The sequence below is a fragment of the Ovis aries genome, chromosome 7 (assembly GCF_016772045.2).
Source record: "Ovis aries strain OAR_USU_Benz2616 breed Rambouillet chromosome 7, ARS-UI_Ramb_v3.0, whole genome shotgun sequence".
Lineage (NCBI taxonomy): Eukaryota > Metazoa > Chordata > Mammalia > Artiodactyla > Bovidae > Ovis > Ovis aries.
The window spans coordinates 58,754,276-58,773,459 of NC_056060.1; the positions used below are offsets into that span (position 1 = coordinate 58,754,276).

General features: G+C 38.6%; 1 long non-coding RNA gene across 1 annotated transcript in view; it reads right to left on the reverse strand.

Moving 5' to 3' along the window:
* LOC132660050 (uncharacterized) overlaps positions 1-7,577 on the reverse strand; it is a 176,043-nt gene extending 168,466 nt beyond the window's left edge. The window contains exons 1-2 of the long non-coding RNA XR_009601229.1: positions 7,393-7,577; positions 1,915-2,022 (exon numbers count right to left, since the gene is read on the reverse strand). This is a non-coding gene — a long non-coding RNA (uncharacterized LOC132660050). The remainder of the gene's footprint in view (positions 1-1,914; positions 2,023-7,392) is intronic.
* Between the last annotated feature and the right edge of the window lie 11,607 nt (positions 7,578-19,184).

Sequence of the window (19,184 nt, forward strand, 5' to 3'; positions counted from 1 at the left end):
AAAATTAAAGAGTAAAATTAATTTAGATACTATATATTACCCAATATATTCAACATATCATTTCTCTGTATATTCAATATGAAATCTATTTATGAGCTATTTTTCATTCTTTTTCTCAGATTCATTCTTCACAATCTCGCAAGTATTTTACATTAAGAATATACCATAGTTCAGATCAGCCACACTTCAAGTGCTCAAAGACAGAGTGTGGTTGGCTACCAAGCTGGACAGCACAGTTCTAGCCTACTGGTGAGAGTAGTCTCCTGCGACTGCTAATTTGAGGGGGATGCCTCACCACTGGGCTTCCCAGGTGATGCTAGAGGTAAAGAACCCACCTGCCAATGCAGTAGACATAAGAGACTTGGGTTTGATCTCTGGGTTGGGAAGGTCCCCTGGAGGAGGGCATGGCAACCCACTCCAGTATTCTTGCCTGGAGAATCCCATGGACAGAGAAGTGCAGTGGGCTACAGTCCATGAGGCTGCAATGAGTCAGACAGGACTGAAGCGACTACGCACAAATTAGTACCCACACTTCACCATTACTCTTTGTTTTGCTTTTAAGCTATGACATCACTTGAATAACTAACTTCCTGAACTAAAATCCCTCCATTGTAGGAGACACAAATATTGAGAACACAGTTCTCATTTGTGGACACAGTTGAGGAAGGAGAGGGTGGGACGAATTGAGAGATTAGCATGGAAATATATGTGTTGCCATATGTGAAATAGATAGCCAGTGGGACCATATAAATGGTCAACTAATATTTGACAAGGGAACCAAGAAGATTCGATGGGGAAAGGAAATCCTGCTATTTGCCACAACACAGATGAACACAGAGGCCATTATGCCCAGTGATATATAAGTAAGACAAAGAAAGACAAATACTGCATGATTTCACTTAAATGTGAACTCTGAAAAAAAAAATGTCAGCTCATAGTAACAGAAAGTAGTATGCTAGTTACTAGGAGCTTGGAGGGTAAAGGAAACAAGATGTTGGTCAAAGGGTAAACACTTTCAGTTATAAGATGAATAAGTTCTAGTGACCTAATGTATAGCATGCTGCTACTGCTAAGCCACTTCAGTCATGTCTGACTCTGTGCGACCCCACAGACGGCAGCCCACCAGGCTCCCCCGTCCCTGGGATTCTCCAGGCAAGAACACTGGAGTGGGTTGCCATTTCCTTCTTCAATGCATAAAAGTGAAAAGTGGAAGTGAAGTTGCTCAGTCGTGTCTGACCCTCAGCAACCCCATGGACTGCAGCCTTCCAGGCTCCTCCATCCATGGGATTTTCCAGGCAAGAGTACTGGAGTGGGGTGCCATTGCCTTCTCCGAATGTACAGTATGGTGACTATAAATAATAATAATGTAATGTATCATATTGTACACTTGAGCTTTGCTAAGACAATAGTATTCTAACCACAAAAATAAAGAGGGGTAACTATGTGAGATGATAGATATGTTAATTTGCTTGATTGTGGTAATTATGTCACAATGTACACATATATCAAAACATCATATTGAACTACCTAAGCACATACAATTTTTATCTGTCAATCATACTTCAAGTAAGCTTAGGATGAGGGGAAGAGAGGGTTACAGAAGAAAACTTCAACAGTGATCACCACAGAAAGCAATTTTTGCCAATCACAGTCTGAAAATTATGGTTAACAACATTCTGGTAATGCTGGGAAGGGTGTCTCAAATTCTTTCAGCAAACATACTTTCTCATTCAACTATCATTCAGTTTATCAAGAAACTCCTTTTCTTGCCCTGCTGCATAGGGCTAATTCCATGCACACTAAGCAATCCTCATGACCATTCGGCTTCCCATGCATTCTACCTATCAAATAGAAAGGACAAGCTATGCAGATTCAAAAACTTGGTCTTTCTCTGTTTCCTCACTGGATACTTACTTCAAGGTGTCTTCTTCAAATGGCGTCCTGCTCCATGAACATGGCAGACCCTGGCAGGAGTCTTCTGTAGTGCTTCCAGTCAGAGACCTCACCTGGCAGGTCTTAGCTCTGTGAAGAAAGAGGAGATGGATTCTATTCAGCTTTTATAGCCACAGAGAGTTAGAAGGAACTGGAGTGTCTACTGGTCCAAATCCATTTTTTACACATGCGGAGCCCATGGGGATATAAAACATCGTCCAAAGTTATGTAGCAAGTTTTGTAGCAGAACAGAGATTATGACCTGTTTTCTGCTTCTTGGAACAGTGTTTTTTTAATGCTGTGTCACAGATTACTACCTTAGATCCTAGATAAAAATCTCAAAGTTATACTTGTCTAGCATTTAGATTTCTCAATGCAGAAACTCAAGTACTACTTGGCCTACTAACAAATGACAACTTAGCTGAAGTTTTATGTGTGGTATGAATTTGGGACGTTGGGTTAGGACCCGAGATGCTGCACTAAATATCATGGACATGAATGAGCACAGTGCACCAGGTTTTAAAAGTGCACAATTTTCTCTCTCCTATCTTTTGCTGGATGATGCTGAGAATGATAGTTTAAAAATGGAATGCAATTCATCTCAAATGACGAACTATTTTGTAGAAAATAAATATATAAAGACTCAAACTGACAAAATGCAATAAGATTCATTCTTTCACTGGTTATTGTACTAATCAAAGGCCTAGACAATAAGGAGAAAACAATAAGCAAAAGAGATCAAGTTTTTTCCTGTATGAAACTTAGATGCTGGGGTAAAAGCCACATAATAAGCAAGTGTCAAATGAAAAACAATTACAGTGATAAACATGAAGAAAATTGCAGGTTGCCATGATAGAGAATATTGGGGCATTTACTTTGGATAAGATGGCTAGGGAAGGTCTCTCTAAAATGATGACACTTAAGTTGAGTTTAAAATTGGAAGGCTGTGCAATTTCCCCAGAAGAGAGGAAAGCATTCTAGAGAGAGGGAAAATGTATAACAGTGCTAACGTGATAAGTTCCAGGCTTTTAACTGTATGTGATAAACCAGGAGCATTTGGAATGTAAGCAATTCTGTCATGTAGTAAAATAAAATCAGCCTCAATTCAGATTTGTCTTATCATCAAATAAGGAAGTGTAGACTCAAAAGTATGTATGGACACAAGAAACTGAGCCCATTCATAACTCTGGCTTATATATGGTTCCCAGAGGCTTCCCATAGAGTGCCCAAATGTTGTAACTGAGAACAAACAGAATAAAATATGAAAAACACCCTGGATAAGGGCCCTGAAAATAAAATGGAATATTCCATCAATAAATAGCAGTTTGAGTTTGAGATCTAGAAGGGCACTAATTAAATTCCCCACCCTCTCTCTGATCCCTCAGACAAGCCATTTTAATAGAGAAATTGCCAAGAAAAAGCACAACAGTATGAAAAAAAATCATCTTAAATAGACTTGTTTATGGTATAAGAGGTGATGTAAGAAGGCAGAGTGTTGCTTTACTCTCTCTCATCAGGGAACATACCCATTGGGTGACAAATTTTTCTCTGCCATGAGAATATCTGTGAATGACTGTGCAAGTGTCCTGGGTATTGATTTTGTGGTTAAAAATAATGTCCACAAGTAGGCAAGTTCACAAGACAGACTCCACAAATAGTGAGAGTTGACTATATATAATATATTGAGTAAGTTTCAGGCCCTGTGTCAAGCACTTTATGGGCATCACCCTACTTAATCCTCCTGGTAACCCTATCAGATAGGTACAACTTCTATAACTGTGTGCAAACTGAGATTAAGTATATTTTCAGAAGTCACACAGTTCGTAAGCAGTGGAGCTAAGACTCCTACCCTGGGGTCTCTGAATCCAGAGCCTGTGTTTTTAACCATTATGCTGAATTGTCTCCATGAATATGATACCTATCATAAGATTTTCTTGCATTGGTAGAGGCCAATGGACGAAGGCCATATTCTTTTTTTTTTTCTTTTTTTTAATTATTTTTTATTTTTTAGTTTTTTATTTTTTAAATTTTAAAATCTTTAATTCTTACATGCATTCCCAAACATGAACCCCCCTCCCACCTCCCTCCCCATAACATCTTTCTGGGTCATCCCCATGCACCAGCCCCAAGCATCGAAGGCCATATTCTGTGTATACAATGGTCACTTCTTTAGAGGATGAGAGTAATCTAGACCTGACTAATCCTGAAAATCATAGCACACTATCTTCTCAGTCTCTGTGACTTACAACAGTAAAACACTGACTATCCACAGGAAGAGCTTGAAAGATGTTCAACTCATATACTTAAGTTTGAATTGTTTAATAAGGAGGATACTCGATGCTACAAGAAAATTCTCTGAATTTAAGGCCTACGATCCAAAGTTCAAATCCCTGTAGGGTTTGAGGTTTTGGAATTAGATTTTCCACATCACTAAAGCACAAATAACAATTTTAACATGATAAAAAACATGAAATTCTGTTTTAAAAATATTTTTTAAAATGAATAATTATAAAAGGCATCATTTATTGAAATCCTATTTAAAGACCAAATGAAAACACAATTGAGGCACTCATTGCTATGTGTAAGTGGTTTTGTATAAGCGATGAGTATTTCGAAGCTTGCACACATTTTGTTCTTTTTCCAAATAAACACTATATGGATCTATATGCTCAATCCTTGACTAAATTTTTCCTCCTATCAGCTTATTGATAAAGTGTTCTATTTTTTTTAATGGATTATGCAATGAGCATTAGTTTCATGACTGAACTCAGAGCTTGTTAAACTTAGAATACTTGTCTCCAGCAACTAACAATCACTTATTGTTCTGCATTGCTTGGTATCAAGTATCCTACATGTCAGTCCCCACAGGATATAAATAGACCATAATAATATTTAGCAATATAAAATGAGGACAATGACTATCCTCATCCGTCACTCCCTTTCTCCTGAGGGTGTGGTGTTCATTGTTTATTGCTTGGAGAGATTTGCCAAGAACAATGGCTACTCAAGCCAGTAGCATTTATTCCAGCTGCATCTTGAATTGATTAAAAACTACTTCTCCAGGCAAAGAGTAGTTTCACCTTAAGCCAAAGGATGAGTGTGATTCAGGGATTCGATTGGACCATTAGAGAAACAATGACACGGAAACTGAGAGCAAGATGATGGTTGTGCTCGTCTTCTCAGATGCCATGTGAATGCATAACTATTTAGGTTTGACTGAATCAAATATCCAATTTTTAACAAATATACAAATATTACTTTATCATTCATTGGGTTTTGATATTCAAGAAAAAATGTGAATAAATAAATTGATGATAAAAATTAGGAAATGCATCTGGTAGAGACTGGGCAGTCAACACTTTATTTTCACTTTGTAATTGGTATACAAGTAAGAAATGTTCTGGAGAAGGCAATGGCAACCCACTCCAGTACTCTTGCCTGGAAAATCCCATGGATGGAGGAGCCTGGTGGGCTGCAGTCCATGGGGTCGCTAGGTGTCGGACACGACTGAGCGACTTCACTTTCACTTTTCACTTTCATACATTGGAGAAGGAAATGGCAACCCACTCCAGTGCTCTTGCCTGGAGAATCCCAGGGACAGAGGAGCCTGGTGGGCTGCTGTCTATGGGGTCGCACAGAGTCGGACACCACTGAAGGGACTTAGCAGCAGCAGCAGCAGCAAGAAATGTTCTACTTGGGTACAACTGGTAACACTCAGATAATTTAGGAAAATATTCAAGACATACAAAAGGAAATACTAATTCTGAGGAAGTGCGGTAAGAGAAAGGGTAAGTTGGCATCTCTGCAATAGTTCATTCATTCCAGAAGAATGGGCAAATGTTGGAGCTGAAGTAAGTTCCAAAGAAATAAAAACATTCCAGCTGGACTGGGTGACAAATAGATATGCGTCAATAATATTTACATGCAAGAAAAGAGAAGTTTTGGATAACAATTTCCTTAACTGCTCAGAATGACTGTAAAGTATGTGAATTTAGATGCCAGTGAATAGATTAAGTAGCAGAACACTGAGAAAAAAAATCAAAGTAGCTATATTGGAAATCATGTTTTCAGCTGCAAAACAACACAGAAATCTTCTAGTCCTAGTGTGTGTGTGTGTGTGTGTGCGTGTGTGTGCACACTCAGTGTGTCCAACTCTTTGCAGACCCACAGACACCAAAAGACTGAAGCCTGCCAGGCTCTTCTGCTCATGGAATTTTTCAGGGAAGAATACTGGAGTGGGTTGCCATTTCCTTCTCCCGGGGATCTTCCCCACCCAGAGATCGAACCCACATTTCTTACATCTCCTGCATTGGCAAGAGGGTTCTCAACCACTGGTGCCCCCTGGGAAGCCCCAAATGAGCACATTCCAAAGAAAATAGTTTTTTCCTGAAAAGTCTAGTTTAATCTGGGCGTCCCTGGTGGCTCAGATGGTAAAGAATCTGCCTGCAATGCAGGAGACTGGGATTTAATCCATGGGTCACAAAGATCCCCTGGAGAAGGGAATGGACTCCATGGACAGAGGAGCCTGGCAGGCAACAGTCTATGGGATCACAAAGAGTTGGACACTACTAAGTGACTAACCTTTTCACTTTTCACTAGTTTAATCTAAGGGCCTTTGCAAGGAAGGCAGGGAGATTTTGTCCAAAGAACAGGTAATTTAGAAAAACTGTGAAGTTGCAATTGATTATTAAATAACAATAGGCCAGCATTGCAACAGGGGAAGAGGAGTTGTTTAGAAAAACATTAAAGTTTAGCTTATACATACTTAATGAATCTCATATTTCTAAATATACATCATCATGTAATATATATACCCTAGTGTTACAGGTATAGTTTTTCTCTTACTGATGTTGTGTGGCCAGAGGGAAGGTTTGGTAAGTTATTTATGTATTATCTACTCTAAACCTTTCCTTTGTGGAAGAGAGACAAGCCATTCTGACTCCCTGACGACTGGCTTCAGTCAAGGAAGAACAGAAGCAGTCTTTAAAATATGTGGCATCCTTTTTTTTCTAATTAATACAAATATAAATTATTTCTATTAATATTTTCACTGCTCCATCATAATATATGTGAGCATTTCTTCGCAGAGCTTTAGCCTTTGATTCACTCTTTATAACTAATACTGTTCAAATTATTATATTTTATAGGAATATCTACATGATTCTACATGTAGATTCATGTTAAGTACTTAGTACATTGGAAAAGGCAATGGCACCCCACTCCAGTACTCTTGCCTGGAAAATCCCATGGATGAAGGAGCCTGGTGGGCTGCAGTCCCTGGGGTCGCTAAGAGTCGGACACAACGGAGCAACTTCACTTTCACTTTTCACTTTCACGCATTGGAGAAAGAACTGGCAACCCACTCCAGTGTTCTTGCCTGGAGAATCCCGGAGACGGGAGAGCCTGGTGGGCTGCCCTCGATGGGGTCACATAGAGTCGGACACGACTGAAGCGACTTACTTAGCAGCAGCAGCAGCAGCAGCAGCAGCAGCTTAGTACATTCCAGGTACAGTTTAAGAGATGAATAATCTTTAGCAAGTAACAGCCAGTCAGAAAGTGACAACATTAATCACTGAAAATGAAAATATTTGTCAATTTTGTAATAAAATAATATTGCCAGTTTCATTTGTTTTTAGTTGATCATTAGTCAAATCTGTACTTAAACAGCTCATCTAAATTCATAGTTTAGACTTTAACCTTAAGTATGAAAAAATTCCTGCATGGTTTCATCATGTATTATACATACTTCTCTGGCATTCTGTCTCAAAAATGTACAACATTAGACTCCTTGGAGAGACGGAGGTAATTCTGAGTGCTTTATCTACCATGTCTTGGCCCCAAATGTGTGACGAATTCTGAACTTGTTACTAGAGAAGCTCTAACCTGGCAGAAAAGAGAAATACAGTTGGATATTTGCAGCACAATTGGATATTTGACACACAGTGTGTCAAGTGCCATGAGAGCACAGAGAAGGGAATATCTAGCTGTATATTGCCACCCTGCTTATTTAGCTTATATGCAGAGTACATCATGCAAAATGCTGGAGTGGATGAAGTACAAGCTAGAATCAAGATTGCTGGGAGAAATATCAAAACCTCAGATATGCAGATGACACCACCTTTATGGTAGAAAGCAAAGAAGAACTAAAGAGCCTCTTGATGAAAGTGAAACAGGAGAGTGAAAACACTGGCTTAAAACTCAGCATCATAAAAAACTAAGATTATGGCACAGGATGGGATCACCCGTCCTATCACTTCGTAGCAAATAGATGGGGAAACAAAGGAAACAGTGACAGATTTAATTTTCCTGGGCTCCAAAATCACTGCAGATGGTGACTGCAGCCATGAAATTAAAAGACGCTTTGCTCCTTGGAAGAAAAGCTATGACCAACCTAGATAGCATATTAAAAAGCAGAGACATTACTTTGCCAACAAAGGTCCATCTAGCCAAAGCTATGGTTTTTCCAGTAGTCATGTATGAATGTAAGAGTTGGACTATAAAGAAAGCCGAGTGCCAAAGAATTTATGCTTTTGAACTGTGGTGTTGGAGAAGATTCTTGAGAGTCTCTTTGACTGGAAGGAGATCAAACCAGTCAATCCTAAAGGAAATCAGTCCTGAATATTCATTGGAAGAACTGATGTTGAAGCTGAAACTCCAATACTTTGGCCATCTGATGTGAAGAACTGACTCATTGGAAAAGACCCTGGTGCTGGAAAAGATTGAAGGCAGGAAGAGAAGAGGATGACAAAGGATGAGGTGGTTGGACGGCATCACCGACTCAATGGACATGAATTTGAGCAAACTCTGGGAGATGGTGAAGGATAGGGAAGACTGGTGTGCTGCAGTCCATGGGGTCAGAGAGTTGGACATGACTGAGCGACTGAACTGAACTGGACTGTTCCTGGATTAGATGAGGGGAATTGGTCTATTAGGTCGAGGACTCTTTGAACCTTGTTCATTTAAAATGACAGAACTGAGGTAGGTAGAAATCAGCTTAAGCACCATCCAGGAAAAAGGAAAAACTTTACATGAAATTATGTTAGGTCATGAGGTACCATGAAGAAAAGTAGGAAGAGATGAGGCTGAATTGAACTTTATCCTATATGTAGCTCACTGAAGGAGACTCTGAAAGGTTTCATGTCACAGTATAAAGGAAAAATTGTGAGGAACAAGAATGAAGACAGAAGAACCAGTTATAAGCCTGAATATAAAGAGTCAAGATGGAAGTGATATATGTACAGTTATGGCTTATTTGTGTTGTTGTATGGCAGGAACCATCATAACATTGTAAAGCATTTTCTCCCAATTAAAAATAAATTTTAAACAAGTCCAGGTGATTGGTAAGGTAGTGAGGATAACATGTATTTAAATTTATGTAACAAATATTTGCATAGTACTTATTTATTAAGCCCTGGTCCAAGTATGTTATAACTATTAACTAACTCTCTTAATATTTATAACTCATATAGCATCCCTATGAAGTAAGTACTGTTATTACCATCCCCTTTTTTTTGACTGAGGAGACCAAGGCACTGAAAGGCTAAGAATTTTGTTTAAGTCACACAGTTAATAAGTGATAAACCCAGGATTTAAATTCAGGCAGTTCGGTTCCAGCATCTTTCCCCTTAATCAATATACCATGTTACTTTCTATAACTCAGAGTAGGAGTTCATTCCATGGCTTGGATAACTAGGTAGGTGGTGACACCATTTACGGAGACTGGAAAAACACAAGGAGGAACAGATTTCTTCTGGACAAGTATAGAGCTATATGTTCAACTTTTGACATGTTGAGTTTGAGATCCTTCTGCTCAATACTTTGTTCAGGCCTAAATCACAATGAATAACTGTTGACTGAAGCCAGTCATTTCTAGAGCCCTAGTAACTGGGATAAGTTTCTATGTCAACAGTGGTCTGAAATCTTCTTGGGGACTTGATGGTTTCTATGGAGGCTGAAAACAGCGGCATACCAAGGAAATTGGTGGAACATGGGTACCATGTTCCTGCTGCCCCTAAATTAGACCCCTAACATGGGGTAAACAACTGACAGCTATATATTTATACATATTTTTTTCATGGAAGTTCAGGCATATGTAGCTCTTTTTTCCTCCCCTCAAATCCCATTGCAAAGGTAAACACATTTTGTATTTTATTGAGCACATTTTGAGCAACAGTTACAACCCAAAGGTCACCAAGTTAGGATCACTGTAACAAAAATTTCAAATAAATAAACATCTAAAAGATTTTACTTTAATTCACTTAAGAAAAGGCAATGAAAATAATATCTGCCTAAGAGAACTAATATCAGCCGAAATTATGCCCAAACTCTCAGACTCAACTTCCATAGCTGTCAGTTGAAATAATCCTGAAACATTTAAAAGAGGCAAGTCAGGTCTATGATACACTATTCTGCCATGGTTTTTGTCTGTTGCTTTATTGCTAGTTTTATTTTTCCCACTTGCCAAGGTTTAAAAATGGGTACAAGATAAAACAAATTTTTGAAGCACATTTCAAATCTTTGGTGGTTGTTGAATTCCATTCCTTAATATTCTTGCCTCAGGAGAGGAGGGAAATAAAACCTTTCTCAACAAATAGGTAAGTCTTGACATATTAGCTTGTCATGCAACTAGAAGATGGGACAGGGAAAGACAAGTTGCTTTATATTTGGGTAAATATTCTTTCATGTGCTGAGTCCTCTGGGAGTGTGTCCAAACTCATTCTGTGATTCCTAGCTCTTCAAGGGGCATACAGTTTTCTCTAATTAAATTTTCATGATGTAAGGGCTCACTCAATAGTTTGCCCATTGTCCTGGAGTGCAGTGAGTTCTCCTTTAATTTCTCCCAGAAGTTCACAACTCAGGAAGTCAGAAAACCACTGCAGACAAACACTCTCAAGTTTTTGGCTAAGTATGTAGATTATATTAGGGGTATCTCTCTCCAAGTACAGGCTGTACCCATAACAGAATGACAGGTACATCAAGCTACTCAAAATAGTCCTTCCAATACCAACACATAGGTTAGTATTAAAATACTATAATATTATCCTTGGAAAGAGTGAAGTAAGTTTTTCTTTTAGGTCCTATACATATATATATATAGGATCTTATATATATATATTTAGATCCTATATATAAATGTGACTAGAAAAAAATCTGTAAAATTGAAAAAAATAGTCTATAAATTCAATTTCATCTTTTCCTCTGGACTCATTACAGATATATCAAACTGCACACAAGCCAGATTCACCAGGATGTCATAGATCCCTCAGTCTCAACATGCTCAACATTTTCTCTGCAAGACGTGTGCTTCTTATTAAAGTTTGTACTTCAGCTAGCGGCATCATCACTACCCAAACCAGAAATCCAAGAGGACTTTTCAGGTTTTCATTTTCCCTGGCTCTTCATACCTATCAAGAGTCTCTTGGACTTTGTACCTATCCTCACTTTGTATATGATCTTCCAAATATCTCTCAAGAGCATTCTCTCTTTTCCATCACCATTGCCACAACAACTGCCTTATTTTAGGCTGACAATATCTCTCCTCTGGATAATCCTAATTGCCTCCAAACTAGTCTCAACTATTCCCAGTTTCTAGTCTCCCTCCATATAGTCACTGAAGTGAAATTTCTAAATCGCAATCTTATCATCCCCCTTCTTAACTCTCTCTCCCACCCCTGCTTCACTGGCTCCTAAATTCTTACATAAGAAAGCCCAAGCTCTTTGGTATAGCACCTAAAGCCCTTCATAGCTTGACTTCATCAAACCATGTTTTTATTTTTTTTTTATTCTCCAGTAATGATGTCTGCAGTTCAGAAAGGTCTCTGAGCAAGGGACTAATTGATTTCTCTTTTTAAGAGTTTGTTTTATACAGTTATAAATAAAATTTGTATGTGGTCAAAAGAAAGAAAGAAAGAAAGAAAGGTCTCTGAACCTTGCTAGGTTATTCATACCCTGATCCCTGTCCAAAATGGGTCAGTTCCCTCAAGAGCTACTATTTAGGTGACATCCAAAACCTCTATAAGGACCCCTCACAGCTATTTCTTTAGCTCAGGGAACTGTCCAAGTTTGCCTCTTATCCAGACTCCTTGATTGTCATCATGTTTTACCCATATTTTCCCATTATGATTTACTTTTACTCAGATTCTCCTTAATATTTTCTGGTCTGGTTTTCTTCCACCTGGTTCCAAACAGGAAAGCCCTCAGACAAGTGATACCCCTTCCCTATATGCTACCCTAAGTCCTTCAAACTAAATGCCAAGGGTCCATCCAGAGGGTAGGATAAGTCAATGCCTTTGTACAACAATGCCTTCTCCCTCTTCTACTGAGTATAAATGCCTTTCATTGTCCATTAAAACCTAGATCAAATGTCCCCAGCCTTAAGAGGTCTTCCCTGTTCTATTACTTAAGATAGTTGTACATTCCTACATTCAGCTCTATACCTTATACAAGTTTCTATTTCATTCATCACTCTCTATCAGGTGCTCTTGGGCAATATCTTTCAGGCTATTGTGTGGCTTAATTTTAAAAGTGGGATAAATTAATTCTCAGGGTTACCATCACATAGTAGAACTTAATCAGTATCTACAATAAGTATCCTTTACCAAGGATGCTTCTAACCAGGAATAGAGAGCCATATAAAGGCCTGGGACATATTCATGCCATGATTGTTTTGTGGATTAGATGTGGCACTTCCGTCATTTTAAGTTCCTATTATCTATAATAAACTTTAAAAACTTATGGCCCTGCAGATTTAATGCAATCCAGCTTCGCTGGTGGCTCAGATAGTAAAGAGTCTGCCTGCAATGCAGGAGACCTAGGCTCGATTCCTGGTCCAGGAAGATCCCTTGGAGAAGGGAATGGTAACCCACTCCAGTATTCTTGCTTAGAGAATCCCATGAATAGAGAGGAGCCTAGTAGACTACAGTCCATGGGTTCACAAAGAGTCAGACACAATTGAGAGACTAACAGTATCAAATTACCCATGACACTTTTCACAGAACTAGAAGAAATAATCCTAAAATTGATATGGAACCATAAAAGATCCATAATTGCCAAAGCTATCCATAGGAAAAGGAACAAAAGAAGGAAGCATAACCAACCCAAACTTCAGACAATACTAAAAGTCCACAGTAATCAAAGCAGTGTGATACTGGCACAAAAAACAGATAAATGATCAATGGAACAGAATAGAGACCCCAGACATAAACTCACACAGTTACAGTCAATTACTTGTCAACAAAGGAGGCAAGAGTACACAAAGGAAGAAAGTCTCTTCCACAATTGGTGTTAGGAAAGTTGGACAGCTGTGTGCAAATCAATGAAGATAGAACACACCCCCCACACCATACACAAAAATAAACTCAAAATGGCTTAAAGACTTAAATATTAATACAAGAAGTGACATCATAAATCTCCTAAAAGAAAGCATAGGGAAAACATTCTCTGGCATAAATTATACCAATCTTTTCTTAGGCCAATCTCTCAAGGCAATAGAAATGCAAGCAAAAATAAAAAATGGGACCCAATCAAACTTACAAGCTTCTGTACAGCAAAGGAAACCATAAAAACACAAAAAGACAACCCTGACTGGGAGAAAATAATTTGCAAATGATGCAACAAAGCAGGGCGTAATTCCCAAAATATGCAAACAGCTCATACAACTCAATAACAGAAAAACAATTTTATCAAAAAATGGGCAGAAGACCTAAATAGACATTTCTCTGAAGAAGACATACAGATGGCCAACAGTGACATGAAAAGATGCTCAACATCACTAATTATAAGAGAAATGAAAACAAAAGCTACAATGAGGTACCTCACACTGGTCAGAATGGCCATCATTGAAAGGTCTACAAATAACACATGCTGGAGAGGGTGTAGAGACAAAAGGGAACTCTCCTACACTGTTGGTAGGAATGTAAGTTGGTACAGCCTCTATGGAAACCAGTATGGAGGTTCCTCAAAAAACTAAAAATACAGTTGCCATGCAATCCAGCAATCCCACTCCTGGTTATATATCAAGACAAAACTATAGTTCAAAAAGATACATGCAACCCTATGTTTTGTAGCTGCACAATTTATAACAGCCGAGACATGGAAAAAACTTAAATGTCTATTGAAAGATGAATGGTAAAGATGTGGTACACATATATAATGAAATACTACTCTGCTGTAAAAGAGAATGAAATAATGCCATTTGCAACAACATGGATGGACAGAGAGATTATCATGCTAAATGAAGTCAGAAACAGAAAGACAAATGTCATATGATATCACTTATATGTGGAATCTAAAATATGATACAAATGGACCTACCTAAAGAAATAGAAGAAAACAATAGAATGGGAAAGACTAGAGATCTCTTCAAGAAAATTAGAGATACCAAGGGAACATTTCATGCAAAGATGGGCTCAGTGATACTCCATTGTGTATATGTACCACAGCTAATGGAGTATTACTCAGCCATAAAAAAGAATTCATTTGAATCAGTTCTGATGAGATGGATGAAACTGGAGCCAATTATACAGAGTGAAGTAAGCCAGAAAGAAAAATACCAATACAGTATACTAATACATATATATGGAATTTAGGAAGATGGCAATGACGACCCTGTATGCAAGACAGGGAAAGAGACACAGATGTGTATAACGGACCTTTGGACTCAGAGGGAGAGGGAGAGGGTGGGATGATTTGGGAGAATGACATTCTAACATGTATACTATCATGTAAGAAATGAATCGCCAGTCTATGTCTGACGCAGGTTGCAGCATGCTTGGGGCGGGTGCATGGGGATGACCCAGAGAGATGTTATGGGGAGGGAGGTGGGAGGGGGGTTCATGTTTGGGAACGCATGTAAGAATTAAAGATATTAAAACTTAAAAAATAAAAAACTAATAAAAAAATAGAATTAAAAAAAAAAAAGATGGGCTCAATAAAGGACAGAAATGGTATGGACCTAACAGAAGCAGAAGATATTAAGAAGAGGTGGCAAGAATACACAGAAGAACTGTACAAAAAAGATCTTCACAACCCAGATAATCATGATGGTGTGATCACTCACCTAGAGCCACACTTCCTGGAATGCGAAGTTAAGTGGGCCTTAGGAAACATCACTATGAACAAAGGTAGTGGAGGTGATGGAATTCCAGTTGAGCTATTTCAAATCCTAAAAGATGATGCTGTGAAAGTGCTGCACTCAATATGCCAGCAAATTTGGAAAACTCAGCCGTGGCCACAGGACTGGAAAAGGTCAGTTTTCATTCCAATCCCAAAGAAAGGCAATGCCAAAGAATGCTCAAACTACCACACAATTGCACTCATCTCACACGCTAATAAAGTAATGCTCAAAATTTTCTCCAAGCCAGGCTTCAGCAATACATAAACTGTGAACTTTCAGATGTTTGAGCTGGATTTAGAAAAGGCAGAAGAACCAGAGATCAAATTGCCAACGTCCGCTGGATCATTGAGAAAGCAAGAGAGTTCCAGAAAAACATCCACTTCTGCTTTATTGACTATGCCAAAGCCTTTGACTATGTGGATCACAATAAACTGTGGAAAATTCTGAAAGAGATGGGAATACCAGACCACCTAACCTGCCTCTTGAGAAATCTGTATGCAGGTCAGGAAGCAACAGTTAGAACTGGACATGGAACAACAAACTGGTTCCAAATAGGAAAAGGAGTACTTCAAAGCTGTATACTGTAACCCTGCTTATTTATCTTATATGCAGAGTACATCATGAGAAACGCTGGTCTGGAAGAAACACAAGCTGGAATCACGATTGCTGGGAGAAATATCAATAACCTCAGATATGCAGATGACACCACCCTTATGACAGAAAGTAAAGAAGAACTAAAGAGCCTCTTGATGAATGTGAAGAGGAGAGTGAAAAAGTTGGCCTAAAGCTCAACATTCAAAAAACTAAGATCATGGCATCCGGTCCCATCACTTCATGGCAAATAAATGGGGACACAGTGGAAACAGTGGCTGATTTTATTTTGGGGGGCTCCAAAATCACTGCAGATGATGACTGCAGCCATGAAATTAAAAGATGCTTACTCCTTGGAAGGAAAGTTATGACCAACCTAGACAGCATATTCAAAAGCAGAGACATTACTTTGCCAACAAAAGTCCATCTAGTCAAGGCTGTGGTTTTTCCAGTAGTCATGTATGGATGTGAGAGTTGGACTATAAAGAAAGCTGAGCACCGAAGAATTGATGCTTTTGAACTGTGGTGTTGAAGAAGGCTCTTGAGAGTCCCTTGGACTGCAAGGAGATCCAACCAGTCCATCCTAAAGGAAATCAATTCTGGGTGTTCATTGGAAGGACTGATGTTGAAGCTGAAACTCCAATACTTTGGCCACCTGATGCGAAGAGCTTACTCATTGAAAAGACCCTGATGCTTGGCAAGATTTGAGGCAGGAGGAGAAGGGGACAACAGAGGATGAGATGGTTGGATGGCATCACCGACTCAATGGACATGGGTTTGGGTGGACTCCGGGAGTTGGTGATAGACAGGGTGGCCTGGAGTGCTGCAGTCCATGGGATTGCAGACTGAGCAACTGAACTGAACTGAACTGATTGATGGATTTGCTTCAGATGATCCAGTAGGGATGTTTCTTAGTAAAATGGCCATGAGTGTTATCGAGTGAAAGGAAGAAAATTCCCCACCCTGAATGCTTTCCTAGACTAAAAATAAAATATGAATCCAGAATTGCAAAAACAAACAAACTGAATCTCCATTTCAGGCAGTATTCAAAACCATAGACAATGTAGATGACCTTTTCTCATGGTAAGTCACATTCTGCACCACTCTATACTGCTGCATTTGGTTGAGCAATTTGCCTAGTCAAGGGTTTCTGGCAATTTGCACAGAAAAACTAGTAAAATTTTTTCCCAACTGTAAAATATTTGTTTTATGCAAATTTCAAAAAAAGTCCTGAGACCAAATAAAAGAGGGAGAGAGAACAAAGCAAATGTAGCTGTCTTAAATTCTGACATTAGATATATTTCCTAATGGTCTCTCACATCTCTCCTGTATCTTTAAAATCTGGAGAAAAAACGAAAGTGGTTGAGCATCTGAATATTATTAAGGCAGAACGACCACACAAACATTAAATGATCTATAAATGGCATCATCTGCTTGTGTTCATCTCTCTTTGGCATGTTTTGGACCCCTTTGTTTTTATTATTAGGGGAAAAACATGAGTAAAAAAATTTTTTTAAAGGAGGAAGAAAAGATTTTTCTGGATCAGACCTATAATCAGTTTCAACAATTACCTGGCATCTTTGCTTACCATTTTAAGACTTTTATATTTCTAATGCTGAAGCCATTAATTTGCTAAATTCCTTGCTTTATTCTGTGGAACTAGCTAAAGACAAAAGTCTTCAGGATTCCAGGGAGAACTTGCTTCTTCCTAGCTGCTTTCTGTAGACTTCCATGAGCTTTCTATCTAATTGCAGCCCAACAACTGGCCAGACTGATTTTCTACTCTGAGTTCGGAAAATAGTTGCAGTTGAATAAACACAATCTGAATCATTTCATGGGTGAGGTTTAACTGATGGAATGTGAAGGTTCAGCCAATTGTGTTTTATTTACACATATGACATTCATGGGCCTAAAGAACAATAGAACTGACCACTCACATTCTACCAGCAGCAGAAGTGTTTCTCTCCTTTCAGTAGCTTTGGAAGATATTGTTAGGTAACCAGGGACAAAACTAATGAGAGAGTCTGATTATTTTTAGTGAATGTAGATTCAAGGAAACGTATTATTAAAAATTTTTGTAAACCTGAATCTTTAAGATCCTTACATTAAGAAAACTATGATTTATAAAACTGATTAAAGATCTTGGAAACCAAAATGCTAATACTTAAGAATAGGACATGGTAAACTCAGAAATCCTGACAGTGAAAATTACTTGCAAAAAAAATAAGCATATAAACATACTATTGTCAAATTAAGAGCACAGAATTTTATACATTATTTCTCCTGATTTACCATTTCCCCCTTAAAGGAAAAAATACAGGTATATTTTCTTAGGAATCATTTTTGCAGTTATTTCTTAGGTTGAATATTCTTTTGGAGAAACCTGACAGTACTGATGATAGAAATTTTGAATAGTAAATAAAAATTATGCAAAAGTGCAGACTCTATTCCTGTCTGCCTTCCAAGTGACTGGAGAAAAAAATTACTTAAGATGCTTCTGTGAACTTTGCTCATTAATTAAATATCTGTACACCTGAAACATGAGTGCATCATAAGCAGAGAATGGACAATCCATTCTTGGGACTGATATTACAGTTATTGACTTTTGACATAGGATATTAAGTTTCAAGTAATGATTGTGGCATCTTTGTGGAAATAGGCAGCAGACAGAGAGAAATTCCAAACTGAATCTTGAGATAGAGGCAGGGTTTAAAATATTGCTATGGAATCATTTATCCACTCAAGGGGAGCAGAAATAAGAGAAAGAGAAGGAAAAATAGAATTCCAAGAATCAAAGTAGGTAAAGCATCTACATTATTTTTTTTACATGAATTATCCATGGGTGTACATGTATTCCCCATCCTAAGCCCCCCTCCCACCTCCCTCCCCATCCCATCCCTCTGGGTCATCCAAGTGCCCCAGCCCTGAGTACCCTGTCTCATGCATCGAACCTGGACTGGTGATCTGTTTCACATATGATAATATACATGTTTCAGTGCTATTCTCTCAAATCATCCCACCCTCACCTTCTCCCAGTGTCCAAAAGACTGTTCTATACATCTGTGTCTCTTTTGCTGTCTTGCATACAGGGTCATCATTACCATCTTTCTAAATTCCATACATATGCATTTGTATACTGTATTGGTGTTTTTCTTTCCTGCTTACTTCACTCGGTATAATAGGTTCCAGTTTCATCCACCTCATTAGAACTGATTCAAATGTGCTCTTTTATGTACCACCGCTTTCTTATCCATTCATCTGCCAGTGGGCTAGGTTGCTTCCATGTCCTGGCTATTACAAACAGTGCTGCAGTGAACACTGGGGTACACATGTCTCTTTCAATTCTGGTTTCCTTGGTGTGTATGCCCAGCAGTGGGATTGCTGGGTCATATGGCAGTTCTAGTTCCAGTTTCTTAAGGAATCTCCACATTGTTCTCCACAGTGGCTGTACTAGTTTGCATTCCCACCAATAGTGTAAGCGGGTTCCCTTTTCTCCACACCCTCTCCAGCATTTATTGTTTGTAGACTTTTGGATCGCAGCCATTCT